A 4,534-nucleotide genomic window follows, 5' to 3' on the forward strand; every position below is an offset into this window, starting at 1 on the left:
CATGTTGTATTTTTACAAAGATCTTAGTTTATGAAAAAAGGAGGTGTGATTTCACGTCCAATAAGAAGAGATGGAGTTGGCCTACTGGATAGAAAGTCTTTGACAATGAGAGACGATTGCATGAGGGGATACATTTCTTCATTAGAATTGGTTACATAGAACGAATGAAAATGCGTGGTAAGGAGCGTGCAATCTGTTTGGAGTGCTGATGCTATCTTCACAAAATTAGATAATAGTGTTTGTGGAGGTTTGCCTTGATAGTTTCCCTCAAGGCCCCTTGTTTTATTTCCTAATCTGGATAAACAGTTTATAGATAACAGTTTTGACATAACTTTATTGGAAGATATAAAATTAGGCTTTCCTTGAAAGTAATTCAGCAAAATCTCTTTAACAGAGATGTTTGTTTTTTTGCTCTCTTCTAAAGCATGCATGTATATTTTTTCAAAATATTCTTCACATTCAACAATTTCATTATGAATGGTATTTAAATGACTAGAAAGAAAGCCAGGAGGATAGCCATGCTTTTTCAGCATTTCATTTGCTGTGTCTACTCCTCTTGGGAAGGTGTGAAGTTGCGGGTCTTCATAAAGATCTTTTCTTTTAACAGTTCTGCGAAAAATTCTATTAATGGATCTAAGAGTGCAATTTTGAAAAGATCGTAACAATCTACATGCCAATCGTGTCACTGTCCTGACAGGGCTAAATAATAAACTTATTACCTTAGAAAATCTATTTCTTGGTCGTACATTCTGTTCTTGGAAAGGTTCAGGTTGTGTTTGGTCTATTTGCGGGGCAGACATACTGTTTGTTTTTGTTTTAGATTAATCTTTAGATCACTTGATCAATTATTGATTATGTTCAAAGGTTCTTCTGGGTTTCGGGATAGGATTGGGATGTATCATCCTTGGCTTAGCGGGGATAGGAGGAGGTGGTGGCTTTTTTGAAGGAGGCATTAAAGCTGCACGTTTTTTCTTAGGTGGACTTTTTCTGGGCGTTGGAACTGGAGTTGCCCTTTGCTGCGGCGGACTTTTTCTGGGCATTGGAACTGGCTTTTCTGTTCGTCGAGTAGGTGGTTTCTTTGAGGGTTTTTGAGGTTTGCGCCCGGCTATTACATTTCGGACTGCTTTGGAAAGAAAGTTAAATGCTTTTTCTTTAAGTTGGATGATTTTTGAGTTGTCTTGGTTTGTCTGTTTAGAAGATGATTTTAAAGGACTTGAACTATTTGAATTTGTGTTGCCTTCCAATGGGGGCGTTGATGGGCGGGAAGAAGGTCCTGAAATAGAGGAAGTCATTGTTAAGCTCGTTGGTTTATATAATAGCTATATGTGAAGAAGCAGGATGATAGAGAATGTGAAGGTTTTCCTCTTCTCATTGAGATGGGAGAGGTTTTTTGGAACAAAGGTGATGTTATTCTTCCGTGTAAGGTGGAGGAGGAGATGATTGTCTGTGTGCACGATTATGTCTTTGTTGTCTAAATGAATGATCACGGTTTGTCACTGTAGGCTCAACTGCTCTATACGGAGGAGGATGCCCCGACTCTCTTTGAGATTCATCGTATGAAGGAGGGAGAGCTGATATGTAAGGTGGAGGAACCTCTTGAGGGATAGGGTTGTGTTGATTTTGACCTTCTTCTATTGGCTCTCTTGTTGGCTGTCTTTGTCTGTCTTGAGAATTGGCCCTAGATGATGATTCTTGATTAGAAGAAGAAGGCCTGATTGGGTTGGACATGTGTCTATATTTCCTTGCTGTTTGATATATGGGTTCTATAACCTATTTTTGAATTGTATTTTTTCTGATCTGCTTAGTTGTATGAATGAATTCGTGATTTTGCTTGGTAGATCAAATGACAATTCAGAAGACATGAGAAATGATAAAAAGCTGTAATTGAAGATATATGGATTCGACTGACTCAGAGATAGAAGATATGCTTTGACATCGAATAGCGTTCAAGCTTTGTAATCTTCATCTGAAGGGGTTTTATCTTCTTCTTCGAGGTCGCTTAAATCATCTGATGTCATCGGTTGACGACTAGATGATGAAGCCACTGGAATAAAACTTGCAGTCTCAAATGAGAATGCGCTTGAAGGGTATTCCGATAGAGGAATGAAAGGTGGATAAGGAGTGTCTGGAGGAGGATTTTCAGTTAAAGGCATAGGCGCTGAAGACGTTTCTTCTTTGCTTCCTGTCCTTTTATTTGCTTTAGCCATCCAACTTACTAATGACTGTTCAATAGGTCTTTTAGGAGATTCTTCATCCTCCTCTTCTTCGAGATCGCTTAAATCACCTGATGCCGTCGGTTGACGACTAGATGATGAAGTCCCTGGAATAAAACTTGCAATCTCAAATGAGAAGTCGCTTGAAGGGTATTCCGATAGATGAATGAAAGGTGGATAAAGAGTGTCTGAAGGAGGATTTTCAGTTAAAGGCATAGGCGCTGAAGACGTTTCTTCTTTGCTTCCTGTCCTTTTATTTGCTTTAGCCATCCAACTTACTAATGACTGTGCAATAGGTCTTTTAGGAGATTCTTCATCCTCCTCTTCTTCGAGATCGCTTAAACCACCTGATGCCGTCGGTTGACGACTAGATGATGAAGTTCCTGGAATAAAACTTGAAGTATCAAATGAGAAGTCGCTTGAAGGGTATTCTGATAGAGGAATGAAAGGTGGATAAATAGTTTCTGGAGGAGGATTTTCAGTTAAAGGCATAGGCTCATTTAACTTTTCATGTTGTTTATATAATGAGGCTGTTTGAGTACTGCTTTCCTCTGATAAAGGACTGAAAGATGGATGCGAAAAGACTGAACTGCTTCTTAAAGGAGCATTTTCAGTTAAAGGCATTGGATCTGAATTTGAAGAAGAATCTCCTTCTATTTTTATGTTTCCTTGCAAAAACATAAAGCCTGTCATGTCATCTTCAGGTCTCTTTAAGGGGGGAGGTGGTGAATGATGCAAATGATCTTCCAGCTCTGTCATGTCCATTAAAGGGCTTGGAGAGTCTGAAAGAGTCTTTTCTGCTTGCAATTGGGTTGTATCAGTTGAAGTCCCTTTTTGCCTTTTTTTTAAGGCCATTGCCATCTCTTGCATCAGGTTTTGTTGTTGAGTCTGAGGCGGTTTCTTAGTTTTATCTTTTTTAACTGGAAGTGTTGTTTTGATGGGCAACGTTTCAGGTAATGGTGGTGCTGGAGGAGGTAATGGTGGTGCCGCTGGAATATGAGCTGAAGTAGTAGTTGCTGTTGGAAGAGGTTCTGGGAGAGGTGCTTGTGGAGAAGCTGTAGGAGCGGCTAGAGGAGTCGTAACAGGTTGTTTTACATCTAAGCCTCCTCCCCTTTTTTTTAAGGCCATTGCCATCTCTTGCATCAGGTTTTGTGATTGAGTCTGATGCGGTTTCTTAGTTTTATCTTTTTTAACTGGAAGTGTCGTTTTGATGGGCAACGTTTTAGGTAATGGTGGTGCTGGAGGAGGTAATGGTGGTGCCGCTGGAATATGAGCTGAAGTAGTAGTTGCTGTAGGAGGAGGTAATGGTGGTGCTGGAGGAGGTAATGCTGGTGATGGTTCCGCTGAAATATGAGCTAGAGTAGTAGGCAGAATAACTGAAGGCTGGTGCCATTCCTGAGTAGTCCATGGCTCAGGAGTCCATGGCTCAGGACTGCCTCGAGGAGGCCTTCCTCCTCTAGGGCTAGGTGGAGGAGTGCCTGGAGAAATCCCTGAATGAGAGTGAAAGGGATTTCTCTTCACAATTTGGAAAAGACGACGAAAAGGATAGATACAGCATTTAAGAAAGGCAAATGTCTTTCTAGCAAAGAGAGCAGTAAGCTTTACAGGAGCTTTTAAGCAACAATATAAGAGTTTCCCTATTTTTTTGAGGTTGTTTCGAATGATTATGTTGAATCGATTGTTTTGAATAGGAGCTGTCATGTGAAAGTATATAGAAACCAGGATAGCAATAGTGTTATTAATTTGAATTTATTGTTTAAACTTATTCATTTTTAATAAGTCTACTGAAGGTTTAGGTGGAACTGCTGGAGGGATCTTTTTTTTATTAATAGATTTTTTTTCTTCCCTTTTTTTGAATATCTGTTTTAGTTCTTCCATCATGCTGTTTTCTTCAATATCCGGCTTATCTAATAGTCCTTTTTTAAGAGTAACTTTCTTTTGTAATGGTAACGTTTTAGGCGGTGGTGGTAGTGGTGGTGCCCCTGGGGGCATTGGATGTTGCTGATGTAGTTTTTTCTGAATGGTTTGGAAAAGACTACAAAAAGGACTTATGATGCATTTGCAAACACGGCAAAGCATGGAAAAAATCTTATGAACTAACAAAGAAATAAGGCGTAATGGCACCTTTAAACAAGCATTTAATATATTTGTTATTCTTTTCAATTTGCTTTGTTGGACTATTTCGAGTTGATTATTTTGAATAGGTGCTGTCATACGGAAGTTTAGATGCGAGAGTAAGTTAATGGTAATAATGTTTAATTAATGTTTTTTGTTGAAACCTGATTAAGATTTCTTTTGTTGTAGTGAAGTTATTTTGGATT

This window comes from Labrus mixtus, unplaced genomic scaffold (genome assembly GCF_963584025.1).
Source record: "Labrus mixtus unplaced genomic scaffold, fLabMix1.1 SCAFFOLD_203, whole genome shotgun sequence".
Lineage (NCBI taxonomy): Eukaryota > Metazoa > Chordata > Actinopteri > Labriformes > Labridae > Labrus > Labrus mixtus.